This window comes from Pinus tabuliformis, chromosome 2_2 (genome assembly GCF_031772625.1).
Source record: "Pinus tabuliformis cultivar Carrire ecotype Pingquan chromosome 2_2, CPIR1, whole genome shotgun sequence".
Lineage (NCBI taxonomy): Eukaryota > Viridiplantae > Streptophyta > Pinopsida > Pinales > Pinaceae > Pinus > Pinus tabuliformis.
Genome location: NC_142300.1, coordinates 1,181,419,067 through 1,181,434,286, shown reverse-complemented (window position 1 = coordinate 1,181,434,286; position 15,220 = coordinate 1,181,419,067).

The window sequence follows — 15,220 nt, the reverse complement described above, 5'->3', positions numbered from 1 at the left end:
GTTGCCCTGGTTGGTTTTGTTGGTGCAAGGGCTAACCTTGCAGTTGCAAAATTTTTCCCTGGGTTTGCAGAGGTTCGCCCTATTGTTTACGGGAAAACTAGTGTCTTTTTGATCTGCTAGTCCCACTAGGATTGGTAGCTATCCTAGAAACAAACAATCAAATCAATGTGATTTCCTCTATGTATGATAGATAAGAGAGAAACAAAGGGACCAACCTGGATCTTCTGCTTGACTCCTTGCTTGGTTTCTCTCCCCCTTGATAGAGTTTGTGCCTCTTCCTCTACTTATCCCGCTCAGAGAATACCTATAGAGACAAAGTAACAAAACACCATCAAAGCATATCCATCTATTATATCATAAGCAATGCAGAATTATAAATACATTGAGCATACAATGTCGTTCACAAATAACAACATTCACAAATACATGATTGTATGGAGGAAAACTCAAAGAACTTTATTAATAATATAAGGGAGAATTACAACCCAGCTTTCAGATCCAGCATCATCCTCCCAGCATCAAAGCCCTCTTCACCTCATGAAAAGCAATATCACCCAACAATACAATGCCCTTTCTCAAAGACAAACTATCAGCACTTCCTTACATATTACAACATTCCAGGCTCTAGATATCTTAGATGAGGGATCCATTTATAGATGTCTGCAGGGGTGTGATTCATCTCTGGGTTTTTGATTAGTGCCATTCCACTTGTTGTTCTTGGTTCCACTTGGAGATTTCATTAATCTATTACTCATCCCTCGGCGAATTCAGAGAGTCGTGTGTCCTAGGAGAAGTTTCTAGAAGATTCCATGATCATCCACTTAGCAAACTGTCTCGGAAATTTGTCCATCCTTGCTCATCGGACCCTACAGATGGCCTCTTCAGTATGCATCACACTTGGCTAGTGTAGCAGTCAGTATGCATCGCACCTTGATAGTGGAGCAGTCAATATGGTCCAGTTTTGGCCAATTCTAAGTGGTTTTTCAGGTGGAACTTTTGGGGAATGATGTAATCAGTTGAACATGATACTTTAGGGTATGAAACAAAACTTTTAGGGGTTAAATATCCCTTGGTTTATCGACATATAAGATTGGGGTTGCAGTGCCCAAATATGTCTATAACAGTTGCCCCCTAAAGCATGAAGTAGTAGATCTTTTGATGTGAGGTGAAATGCTTTATCATGAGGATCCGAGGTATTCAAAATGGAAGGCGACCTATATAAGATACAATAAAATACATCATCACAATATTATTTTCATGATATAGTTGAGGCGGGCATTCCCATGCTCAGCTTTATAAATTCATTTTCATGTACATAGAACAGATAACCGTCTGCGGTTGCAGACTGGTGATTCTTTATATGTAGAGTCATCATCCCTAGCTTGGATGATCATCTGTGCAGCTTCTGTGTACATTTGATGTCTTTATATTCCTGAATATATCGCAGCCCGGATGGATGAAACTAGATCCAGGGTCTTCAAACTCATTCAATCTTCGCCCGATGTACAAGTCGATCCATGTGAAAAGATGTCCTGAAGTCAAACATGGAAAGACATCGCCTGATTACCAGCCAATAATGTAAGCTATTAATAGGCGTGAGAGGAATCACCGATAATGATAATGACCCTCAAGGTACTACAGTACAATTCATGTGGTGTGAATATATGATCTGATGTTGAACACCATGCAAAATCTTTCGGTCGAAGGCCATTGATGTAAACCTGTCACCGGAAGTGAGAAACTTGCCATTGAGGCATGCAAGCTTCAAAGTACTGAAAGGTTTGTTTCTAAGTCAACTTCTTGGATAATGAGCTGATGTCGACAAGAAGTGACCTGTCATAGGAGGGCATTAACATATCCCACATCTACGACACGAAACAACGAAAATTATTTTCTAGAGGTGAAAACGATCTGATGATATAAGGTTCAGGAATGGCGGTCATGAAAAATGGAGGGTAAAGGTATTGTAGTGGATGAGGCAGTAACTAGATGGTGAATCCTTTGAATGACTTCTCTTGAACATATCGGTGACACTGAGATGGATTTGTATCATTAACCCCAAAAATGGATGGTATGGAGGACCAATGGTGATATGACCGGTGAATGGAATAACCCAACCCGACTCAATCATGGTGATGGAGTGAAAGTGTCATGTTTAAGAACGACCTACTACCAATAAAAATTCTTCGAGTTTTCTTCCCTTTTTCCCCAGTCATTGCTGACCAGTACCTCTTTATTTTTGTCAAGCTTGAGGAGGATAACATGTGCTTGTTCTATAATTTTCCCTTTGGGAAAACCTGTTGCTATGTTTTAGCGAGCCTAGAAATAGTGAAACTCATTCTTGTCTGGGTGGACAAGTTTGTCGCTATTGTTTTAACGAGTTTAATGACAAGGATAACTCATTCCTTTTCATGTTTAGAGAGTTTAAAATGGGATGAAAAGGAAACTCCAGCAGTTCTTTTTCATAGCATAATCCCTTAAGTCCGAAAAATATTAAAATAATACAAAAGGGATGACTTTTTCGATCACTTTAACAAGCCGAGAAAGACAAATGCTCGAACTTTTTCATGAGATAATCCCTCAGGTCTGAAAAGTTTAAAATATACAGGAGGGATGGCACTTCCAATCACTTTAGCGAGCTATAAAGGCCAATAGATCGACAATCTTTTCATATTTAACGAGTCTGAAAAGAGTTTAAAGGAGACTCGTTTTTTAGGAACAAGTGGCGTTTCAGGGTAGCAACTGGTTCCGGGTAAGCTTGGAACTTCTCAAAACATGGTGATGTGAAGAGGATGGCTAACAAGACCACTCATTGCAGCTGTTCCTCCAAATGGTAAAAAATCAGGTGGAAGCATATGATCAGCCAAAAGAATGGAGGTGATGGTAGGAACACAACCAAGGCTCAGAAGGCTAATGTAATGGAAATAAAAAAGGTTATTTACTGAAGGTAGGTTCACTTTTTAAAGAGCTTGAACTCTGGGGGAACATATGCTCTGTGGCAGGTTTATTTTTTAATGAGCTTGAACCATACAATAACATTGTTCATTGGCGGGTTTTTTTTTAACGAGCTTGAGCCTTGCGGAAACATTGATCATTGGTAGGTTTATTTTTTATTTTTTAACGAGCTTTAACCATATGATAACATTGCTCATTGGTAGGTTTATTTTTTAACAACCTTAAACTACGCAGCAACATGCTCAGTTTGGGAGTGGGTTCATTTTTTAATGAGCTTGAACCTTGCGGAAACTATGCTCATTTGGCAGGTTTATTTTCTAAGGAGCTTGAACCTTGCAGAAACATTGCTCATTTTGGGAGCGGGTTCATTTTTTAACGAGCTTGAACCTTGCAGAAATATTGCTCATTGGCGGGTTTATTTTTGAACAAGCTTGAACCTTGCGGAAACATTTCTCATTGCCTTTTTAAGTAGGCTAGAAATGACCAAATTACAAAGCAAAAAAACACTAAAAAGCTAGGGAACTACTGAGGTTAGGTAGGATGGTTTCATCAGCAGTTTAGACAAAACCCTTTCTTTGCTCCGTCTGTGGTGCAGACATTGTCAGACCAATCACCTAACCTAAGAAGTTGAAAAACTAAAAAGATAAAAAATAAAAAGCTAAAAAATGAAATTGGTCGTTTTTTGCTTGCATAAAAAGGTTTGCATGCCCCCAGGCATCGAGAAAAGGAGAGTCTCCAGTAACCATATGGGAATCACTGTGGTTAAGCAGGATTGTTTTTGTCAGTGGTTAGACAAAAACACTTCCTTGGCTTTGTTTGCCAATTAGACAAAGGTGAGTGGTGTGTCAGACCAATCACTTAACTTATAGGGACATTCATATGGTAGGATGGTTTCGTCAGCGGTTAGACAAAACACTTCCTTGGCTTCATCCACAGAGTGGACAAAAGTGAATGGTGTGGGATGGCACTTCCAATCACATAACCTACAGGGAAACCTATATTTTTAGATGGGTTCATCTACCAAATGGACAATGGTGCATGCCCCCTAAGCTTCGTTACATTTACCATACTACCCGCGGTAATTAGGTGGATGGAATGAAGGTTGAAGAGACACTCTTGACGCAAAAGGACCATTTAGAGATGATGTTTGACTTGAAGCTGTGTTTGAACCAGGAAATGAAAGCTGGTCAACAGTGACAATTTTGCCTTCATGCAGGAAGCACATCACTCGAAAGAGCATTGATACAATAGCTTCCATGTTGTAAACATAGTCGTGTCCAAGGAGTAGATTGTAATCTAACAATCCATGGACTACCATCATGTTCAAGTGAACGGTTTTCCTTCTCAATGTAATGGGTAACTTAGGAAGGATCCCTAAAGATCAACTAGTTCCTTTATTAAGGCCTGATAAATTCTGAGTAACAGGCATAAGCGATGGCGAACCAAGCACTTTCCAAGCAGTTGAGGAAAGGATGCTCACTTATGCCCCTTCATCTATGATAGTGTCAGACACAATCATTTTGTAAACTTGTACTATGATCCGGAATGGTACATTAGAAGGAAGACGAGATCTTGCTAGTCAATTCCAATCAAAAGAAGTGACTAGACTGTTTGGAGGGGGTACCGAATAAATGGTTGAATTGACCCCTTGAGTAGCGGAAACTGGGGGATTCTCTTCCTATTGTGAAGGAATGGGTGGATTGCCCCCAAGTTCATCTGACTCTGAAGTAACAAAAAGAATTTGAATAGTATCGTTCTCACTCTCTTTGGGAATGGCATCATCTGAAGGTGGACCTTCCGAAGGTAAAACAGGGTCGACTGCCATCTTGGCCTGTTGACTTTGGTCTGGTATGGAAACTAAAGATTCACTTTCAATGATAGGTATTTCAACAGACAGTTGAGTTATGTCAGTTGGCTTTTCAACTAGTAAAGGACTTGGGGAGAGTTTCTTGTATCCATATGGAAGTTGCTGCGGTGAAATAGGACAGTTATGCAAGACTCTCTTGGCCTCATCCAAGAAAGGACAACGGGGAAGGGTATGGTCCCCTTCACATAGTCTAAACGGAGTTTTGACCTTTCCCTTCTATCCAGGAACTTCATTTTCACTAATTGATGGTGTGCTATCAACATGATCACCAGAGGTTGATGACATTGGATGGTGCGAACGGGGAGACCATTCTCTCACGATCTGCGGAACGCAAGGACAATCTCAATGAAAATGGTTTCCTTTGAAAATTACAAAAGGATATCCGAGAGATTTAGTGTGCGGATTTTCACCAGATGATTCATGGTTGCCCCCTTGCTTAATTGACTTCTTCTTCTTCTTCTCCTTTCCTTTCTTCTTCTTCTCAGCTACTTGGTTACTAGTATCACTATTTTCACCAAGCAAAGAGGAAGAAGGGGAGGGAGAAACAAACGAAGTAGAAGGTGAAGGGTCAACTTCAGTATCAAATGATTGTTGATTTGATTGCTGAGGAATTACGATATTTTGAACGATAGAGGTTGAGAATAGCCATAACGACAGACCAATAGTGATTCCTGGAAGGGACAATGTGGCCATATACGGAGCACCAATATTTCCCCAAGAACAAAATGGACTAGGATTCCCCTCAAGAGGGATTCCATGATTGGTGGACTCCCTTATCTCAACCTAAGATCAACAAAGGAACAGGGATGTTATTCTGAACTAAATAAATTTTAATGACACTTTGACACAACTTTGCTTTTTCAATTTTTAAGAGTCGAGAAAAAGCTAAAGATGACTCTAGTCACCTTCAATTTTTAATTAGTCTGAAGTGACAAGTGCTCAGATGGACCTTTTCTTTTAAGTAGTCCAAAAGGAACGAAAGTGACTACTCTGGAAATCTAGACAGAGGGATTACCAAACCAATTGCAAAACTGCAAAATACACCTTGGTGATAAATTAAAGAGAAATTATTGAGGACTTATGTACAGTAGTAAATCTTCCCGAATGCTGTGTTCAGTGCATTGTGATCGATAGGGTGGTAGACACAGCTTCCTATGGATAAAGGATATAAGCATATTTTGGTCTCCCAATATATATTCGACGGTACGGGGAGCCCAAGTCCATGCTAGCACTTGTCATATCAAAGAGGAGGAATCACCCAACCTTTGATGAAAATGATAGTTACTAGATTTTACGACACCAGTATACGTCTCTAGCCTAGACCTCTAGATGTGTTGCATTAGGTTACAAAGCATTGTTAAGTTCATTGAAATTTATTTTAGAGTTGATCTTGTTTAGAAGTTTTCCTTTCAATGGTTCACTGCATGATGTAGATGTAAAATTCCTAAATATGTAATCTAAAATGATAAACAATCGTTGTTTATTTTTAGCAATGAAAATCTTAGCTACTAAGGAAAGAAGATTACGATTCTTTCAAACAAAGAGCAAAGAGAAAACACTAAATGCACTTTTCGTAAGTCATCTTTTGCACACAGTCTAAACGCAAAAGAAAATTCATGTATTTGTTTTTTCGTTCTCTTTAATGTGAAAATGCCAAAAAAGAAAACTAACTATGGATCTGAAATATTTTCTTCAAAGCGACATTTAAACAATTTCTTTTCAAAATGAAAGGAAGACTCAAATGACAATTTTCAATTTCGAATAGAAGATGCTTTCGACACTTCAAATATCAACAAATCAAATCAAATACATGACAAAAAGTGTTGGCATTATGACACAGGTTTGGCTCGATGGCATAAGTGTTGTCCTTGATCGCAACTCGCTCAAATAGCAAATCACAAGTTCAGGATCTCAAAATAGTAGAAAATGAGATACCCACAGGTTCCTGTTCATGAAGCCGTGGATGTACGCAGGTGCGTCGAACAAAAGTTGCGGACATGTACGCAGGTTCTTCGGTCAAAAAGTGCAGACGTAAAGTACACACACTTTCATGTAGAGAAAAGTGTGCACGTGGGAAATCCTATGGTTGGTCCATGGTATCTAGTTCGACATTTTTGATCCTATGGTTTTGGTCTGTGGTTTTGCATCTAAAGTATTGAACCCAGGTTTTGGGTCGCTAGTATTGGATCTCTATGGTTTTGGACCATTGTTTTGAGTAAGGCCTAGACTATAAAAAGGAAAGGAGAGCATTTGGCTTGGGAAACTAATGTGTTGAATATCTTGAGATGAGCAAGATTTGAAATATTTGTGATCGGTTGGTGAGCTAGACCTGAATCAAGGAGAGACCTGAGCGTTACAGGACAAATCTATTGGGGGGTCAAGATCTCTTTGGCACGTGATCAGATCTGTAAATCTGATAATCTGGGGTATAATCAAAGTCTGATAAATTTCTATAGCCGCAGGCCCAACTCATCGCAAGCGCGGATACCCGCAGGCTCGACACATCGCAGGCGCAAATACCTGCAGGCTCAGCATAGCATAGGTGCGAATACCCGCAGGTTCAACACAGAAGAGGTGTAGATACCCGCAGCCCTGGCAGAGCACAAGTGCAAATACCGTAGGTTCGACACAGAGGAGTTGCGGATACCCGTAGTGAAAAGAAGGGAATACTGGGGACGTACGCATGTTTCTATTGGTGAAGTTGTGGAATTTTTCCTTGAAATATACTTTAGCTGCTTTTATCTATTTCTGTAGTTTTCAGGGGTCTAACTTGGTGTCTGGTTACTGGTATTGTGTTTTGAGGGGTTATTGATTCAGTATTTGTACAAGGAAGTTGGTTGATTGCAGATCTATTTGATGTTTGATTGATATTCATGGATCCAGTTTGAAAATTTATGAAACGTGGTCCCTGGAAGAAAGAGAAGTCCTCTAGGTCAGTACCTATGTACAAGTACCTCAGCTAGTGCAAGAGCTAAGGGGGTTGTAGCTCCCTTCCAGAAGAGTCTGGAGAATGAGAGAAGGTTGTAGCCTTCTGCAGGTTGAAGCCTGCGTGCTGGTATAAGACTGCACCGGTACAGAATCATTGTAAAAGGAAGTTTCTAACTGAAAGAAGATAGAGACATATTGCAACATGTGGTTTTCACCCACATTGGGTTTCCACCTTATATCTTGTGTTCCTTTGTGTGATTGTCTGCTCTCCTTTTCTATTCCTGTTTACTGTTATATGGTTATGACACAGAGATTAGTGATCAATATCTGAAGAATAAATTAAATTATACGTCAGGAAGGTATACACAAGTTTCATTAGTCAGATCTTCTAATCTTTATATAAGTTGAAAAAGAATCTGATAATACTGATTCACCCAACACCTCTCAATATTATTTTCAACAATTGGTATCAGAGCGGGTTCTTCAGGAAAATATTGATTGCTTGGAGGAAGATCTATCATCATGAGAAACTACGAAAAAGAAGCATCTATCAGGCCACTAATTTTTTATGGAAGCAACTTTATCTATTGGAAGGTAAGAATCACTGCTTATCTTCAATCTCTTGGTACAGAAGTTTGGGATATTGTGGAAATTGGATACACATTTCCATTAGCAAGTCCTACAGATGCAGCTGGTAAGAAGTAGTGTGAAACAAATTCAAAAGCTGTCAATACTCTATTAGGAAGTCTATCTCAATCAGAATTCGTCAAGGTTATGCAACTCAAAAGCGCAAAATAAATATGGGACAAGATCGTTCTGAGCTATGAAGGAGATGAACAGGTAAAACAAGCAAAGTTACAAACTCTTAGAATTCAATATGAATGTCTCAGAATGCATAATGATGAAAGTGTGGCTAGCTATTTCCTACGTATAGATGAGATCGTAAATTGTATGAAAAAGTTGGGTGAAGAAATAAAAGAAGTTGTTTTGGTTGAAAAAGTTTTAAGATCTTTGTCTCCTAAGTTTGATTCAAAATTTTCTTCCATAGAAGAAAAGCAGAATCTTCAGAGCCTTACCATGTCACAGCTGCACGGAATTGTAACTGCTTATGAAATGAGAAAAGGAGGACCATCAGACAGGAGAGAAGCTGCATTCAAGGTTTCAGGAAAAGGAGATTACTATGAGGCAGGACATGTGTCAGAAGAAGAGGAAGAATCAAATTTTGTCAAGAACCTTCAACGGGGAACTAGAAGATTCAGAGGTAAGCTTCCTTTCAAATGCTTTGCTTGTGGGAGAGTCGGTCATTATGCTGCAAAATGTCCTCATAACGATAAACTAGACAAAGGTAAGGAACCTGTTAGATGGAATAGAAAACAGAATAAGAAGAGCTATTACACACATGAAGAGAGTGATGGATTGTCAAATAGTGATGAAGATGAACAAGGTAATGATGATAGACTTTTGATGGCTTTTGAAGATGATGATTTCTTGGATGCTATAAATGAAGAAGGTCTTTATGAAGAAATTTCTAAACTTAAAGTTTGCTTAGAGGAAAATAATATGATTATAGATACTCTAACATTCCAACTTGCTGAAAAGGATAAACACAATGAAGAGTTAGAATGTGAAATTGTGGGACTTAGAAAAGAAATTGAGAAAACAAAAGCCCTTAATATCAGATTTGCTAAAGGATCTGAAACTCTAGATGAGATTATCAAAGTGCAGCATTCTCCTCTAATCAAGACTGGTCTCAGATATTCTGAAGAAGCATCTCAAGCTCAGAAGCAAGCGCAGAAGCCATCCACCTCCAAAAGTTATCTTCATGCAGCAAGGAGAAGTGAACAAGTTAACAATCGACAGCAAAAGCATAATGCAGATCACCAGGTAAATCAGGGACAATTTGCTTCAAGAATAGATTATCGGGGGCAATCTACGTCAAGGATGAACATAAGCCTCAACCGACCACAAGTAAATCATTCTCATATTGGCTCAAGAATGGATGGAAACTACAATCATATGGTTGGTAGATTTGATAATCGCAGGAATTTCTTCAATGGCCAATGTTTCTCTTGTCATAACTTTGTTCATAAAGCTTCTCAATGTGTTGCCTACAAGACCATCATGACTAGGGAAGCTAAAAAACAAAGGAGTATGACAGGAATCATGAAAAGAACCTACAATAATTTCTCTGCTCTTGAAAATGAAATAGAATGTTCTATCTGTAACAACTTTGGTCATGAAGATTCTGAATGCAGAAGCAGGTTTCGGCAAACAACTCAGAAGGAGCAAGCCTCATTGAATTCCAAAACATGGAAAAAGAAAGAAACACAACCAGAAAGATGTGGGATATCCCTATATGCGGAGGGATAGGAAAATCAATGGTACATCGACAGTGGGTGCTCAAAACATATGACAGGTAATAAAGAAAAAATTCAGTCATATAGTGCCTTAGACAAGGAAAAGAAGGTCTCATTTGGAAATGACACCCCTGCATTCATAAAAGATAAGGGCTCTATTCGTTTGAAAGAAAAGGTCAAGGCTGGTAATGTTATGTATGTTGATGGCTTAAAGCACAATATATTAAGTGTCAGTTAGATGTGTGATCCAGGAACTGAGGTAATATTTTGATCAAATGGATGTATTGTTTGTGAGCTGGATATAGGAAAGACAGTGATCATAGGCATAAGAAATCCAAATAACTTATACGTACTCAAGGGAGAACAACAACAATTCTATTTGAGCAAGAATGATGAACATTGGCTATGGCACAGAAGACTGGGGCATCTTAGCTTCTCTTAGATAAGGAAAGCACACAAATATCAGGCAGTTCATGATCTTCCTGACATCAGAATTCCAGACAATACAATATGAAAATCATGTCAATTTGGTAAGCAAACCAGAATTAATTTCCTTGAGAATGAAGGATCAGCTAGCAGGCCACTTGAACTTGTCCACACAGATATATGTGGTCCAACTAGGAAGATATCACCTCGAGGAGAAGAGTATTTCATATTGTTCATTGACGACTTTTCAAGGATGTGTTGGATAGGACTCATGAAGTATAAAGATGAATCTTTCGAAAAGTTCAAGTCATTCAAAGCCTTGGTTGAAAACGAATCAGATCGCAAAATCAAATGCCTCAGAGCTGATTGAGGAGGGGAATTTACCTCAGATGAATTTTTCAATTTTTGTGAAGAACATGGAATAAGAGGGAATTTTCTGCTGCAAGGACTCCTTAGCAAAATGGAGTTGTGGAAAGGATGAATAGAACGGTTCAACAAATGGCTCGTGCTATGCTTGATGAGTCTGGAACTCCCGCAACCTTCTGGGGTGAAGCCAAATTTTCTGTTGTTACTATTCTCAACAAGACAAACATCCGGGTAAATAGCACTCAGAATCCTCATGAACTTTGGTACGGTAAGACTCCCATGGTAAAATACTTCAAAAATTTTGGAAGAAAATGCTACATTAAAAGGACTGATGAAAATATTGGCAAGCTTGAACCTAGAGCAGATGAAGGCATTTTACTTGGCTACTCTCCCCATAGAAAAGCTTACAACTGTTACAACAAACGACTTGGTAAAATTGTTGAAAGCATTGATGTAGTGGTTGATGAAGAAGGAAACACTCCTAGGAAGGTAAAATCTGAAGATTTCGAAGAAGACTATCCATCAACATCAAATCAAATTCATGACGAAGAAGAAACCCATGAGGCACCAGAAGAACAGATAAGGATAGAAGAAAAGACTCCATCCAGATATGTTTAGAAGAATCATCTAGGATCTCAAATTTTGGGGTAGAAAGAGGCAAGTGTACAAACAAGAAGAACCATTTCAGAAGCTTCAAGCTATCTAGCATTACTATCCTCCACTGAACCGCAGAACGTAAGAGAGGCTTGCAAAGATAAATGCTAGGTCAAGGCCATGGAAGAATAACTTGAGCAAATTGAAAAGAATAACACTTGGGAGTTGGTTCCTAGACCAAAAGATAAGAATGTCATATGGACAATGTGGATTTTCAAAAATAAGCTAAATGAAAATGGGGATGTGGTTAGAAACAAGGCAAGACTTGTTTGTAAAGGATATGTGCAACAAGAAGGAATAGACTTTGAAGAAGCTTTTGCTCCAGTTGCTAGACTTGAGGCCATAAGAATGTTCCTTGCTCTCTCTAGCTTTCAGAAGTTCAAAGTATTTCAGATGGACATAAAATCTGCCTTTCTGAATGGAGACTTAAATGAAGAAGTATATATTGAACAGCCAAATGGGTTTATTCTTGGAAATGATCCAAAACTTGTATGCAGGCTCAAAATGGCACTTTATGGCCTTCAACAAGCACCAAGGGTGTGGTATTATCGGTTGGATAAGTACCTCCATCAACAAGGTTTTATAAAAGGATAAATTGATAGCAATCTGTATATAAAAATCGACAATGATAAGTTGTTGATACTTGTTGTGTATGTTGATGATATCATCTTTGGTAGCAATGAAGAAGACATGAGTCAAAATTTTGCCTTGGTGATGCAGAAAGAGTTTGAAATGTCCATGCTTGGTGAGCTCACATATTTTCTTGGTTTACAAGTCCAACAAAACAAAGATGGCATTTTTCTATTACAAACCAAATATCTCAAGCAGATCTTGAAGAAATATGGGATGGAGGATTCGAAACTAGTATGTACCCCTATGGTGACAGGATGCAGCCTAAGCACAAATGATGAATTGGTAGTAGTACATCAACCAACCTATAGATCCATGATTGGTAGTCTGCTCTATCTAATAGGTACTCGACCAGACATTATGCATGTAGTGGGTATAGTTGGAAGGTTTCAGGCAAATCCAAAGGAAACTCATCTTCTGGTAGTTAAGAGAATTTTCAAGTATCTTCAAGGAACTCAAAACTATGGCTTATGGTATCCTAGAGGTACATATCTTGCACTTCATGCATACACAGATGTGGATTGGGCAGGAAGCATGGATGACAGGAAAATCACTAGTGGTGGTGCATTCTTCATGGGTCCTAGATTAGTATCTTGGTTCATCAAGAAACAAAGCTCTATTGCACTATCTACAGCTGAAGCAGAATATGTAGCTGCTGCATCTTGCTGCACACAACTCCTTTGGATGAAGCAAACATTACAAGATCTTCAAATCACTTGCACTCCACCTATCTCTATTTTCTGTGACAATACAAGTGCAATCAGTATTTCAAAGAATCCTGTCATGCATTCAAAGACTAAGCACATACCGATCAGGTATCATTTTCTCCAAGAACAAGTTCTTGAACAAAAGGTCAAATTGGAGTATGTTCCCTCCAAGGAACAAGTTGCTGATATTCTCACCAAACCACTGCCCAGGGAGACCTTTGAATACCTCAAACAAAAGCTGGGGGTAGTTGATGCATCATCTTATTGTTGAATCTTGTTTGTTTCAGATATTGTTGGTTGTACGCAAGTTTCATATGGGGTATAAGCGTACATATGGTGGTTTATGTGGGTACAGTCGACTTGAAGAAGAGCAAGGATGAAGAGTTTGATATGGGTCTGTCAGAGACAACCTAGCACAGGTTTAGGGGGAGCATATATTCTTATAATAATGCATTGTTGGCGTTATCATAGAAGATCTTGGTTCAATTCTTCGGTTGTCTTGATTTCAGGAGGAGCAAGTGCAGAAAGAGAACATGGATACTGATCTGAATAGTGCTTGACAAATGCTGTTGATATTTTGTCTCTATCTTTCTCTTGTCAAGGTCATGTAATGGCCTATCTTGGTTGCCCTTCTATGCTTGGGATGGATAATGTCATATGACTATTATATCATGTAACCCCACTTGGTTGGCAGTCATATGTATGAGTCTTTGGTGATAGGAAGGTCAGTTATGATGTATAAAGTCATATTTCTTTTGTAGAACATCTTCTTGCAGATCTTGCCTATATGTCAAGGGGAGCTTGGACAGCATAGTAGAGCAGAGATTTCAGCATGTACTCAGGGCTCGATGGCATAAGTGTTGTCCTTGATGGAAACTCGCTCAAATAGCAGATCACAAGTTCAGGCTCTCAAAATAGTAGAAAATGAGATACCTGCAGGTTCCTGTTCATGAAGCTGCAGATGTACGCAGGTGCGTTGAACAAAAGTTGCAGACATGTACGCAGGTTCTCCGATCAAAAAGCGCGGATGTAAAGTACAAGCATTTTCATGTAGAGAAAAGCACGCATTGGATCTAAAGTATTGAACCTGGGTTTTGGGTCCTTAGTATTGGATCTCTATGGTTTTGGACCATGGTTTTCAGTAAGGCCTTGACTATAAAAGGGAAAGGAGAGCATTTGGCTTGGGAAACTAATGTGTTGAATATCTTGAGATGAGCAAGATCTAAAATATTTGTGATCGGTTGGTGAGCTGGACCTGAATCAAGGAGAAACCTGAGCATTACAAGGCAAATCTACTGAGGGGTCGAGATCTCTTTGGCACGTGATCAGATCTGTAAATCTGATAATCTGGGGTATAATCAAAGTTTGATAAATTTCTATACCCGCAGGCCCAAATCAGCGCAGGTTCAGATACCCGCAGGCTCGACACATCGCAGGCGCAGATACCCGTAGGCTTGGCACAGCGTAGGTGCGAATATCTGCAGGTTCAACACAGAAGAGGTGCAGATACCCATAGCCCCAGTAGAGCGTAGGTGCGGATACTGCAGGTTCTACACAGAGGAGGTGTGGATACCCGTAGGGTAAAGAAGGGAATACTGCGGACGTACGTAGGTTTCTATTGGTGAAGTTGTGGACTTTTTCCTTGAAATGTATTTTAGCTGCTTTTATCTATTTCTGCAGTGTTCAAGGGTCTGACTTGGTGTCTGGTTACTGGTAATGTGTTCTGAGAAGTTATTGATTCAATATTTGTACAAGGAAGTTGGTTGATTACAGATCTATTTGATGTTTGATTGATATTCATGGATCCAGTTTGAAAATTTATGAAACGTGGTCCCTGGAAGAAAAGAGAAGTCCTCTATAGGTTAGCACCTATGTAAAAGTACCTCAGCTAGTGCAAGAGCTAAGGGGGTTGTAGCTCCCTTCCAGAAGAGTCTAGAGAATGAGAGAAGGTTGTAACCTTCTACAGGTTGAAGCCTGGGTGCTGGTATAAGACTACACCAGTACATAATCATTGTAAAATGAATCTTCTAATTGAAAGAAGATAGAGACATATTGCATCATGTGGTTTTCACCCACATTGGGTTTCCACCTTATATCTTGTGTTCCTTTGTGTGATTTTCTGCTCTCCTTTTCTGTTCCTGCTTACTGTTATATGGTTCTAACAAATAGATTAATGATCAATATCTGAAGAATAAATTAAATTATAAGTCAGGAAGGTATACACAAGTTTCATTAGTCAAATCTGCTAATCTTTATATAAGTTGAAAAAGAATTTGATAATACTGATTCACCCCCCCTCTCAATATTATTTTCAACAAAAAGTTCAATTG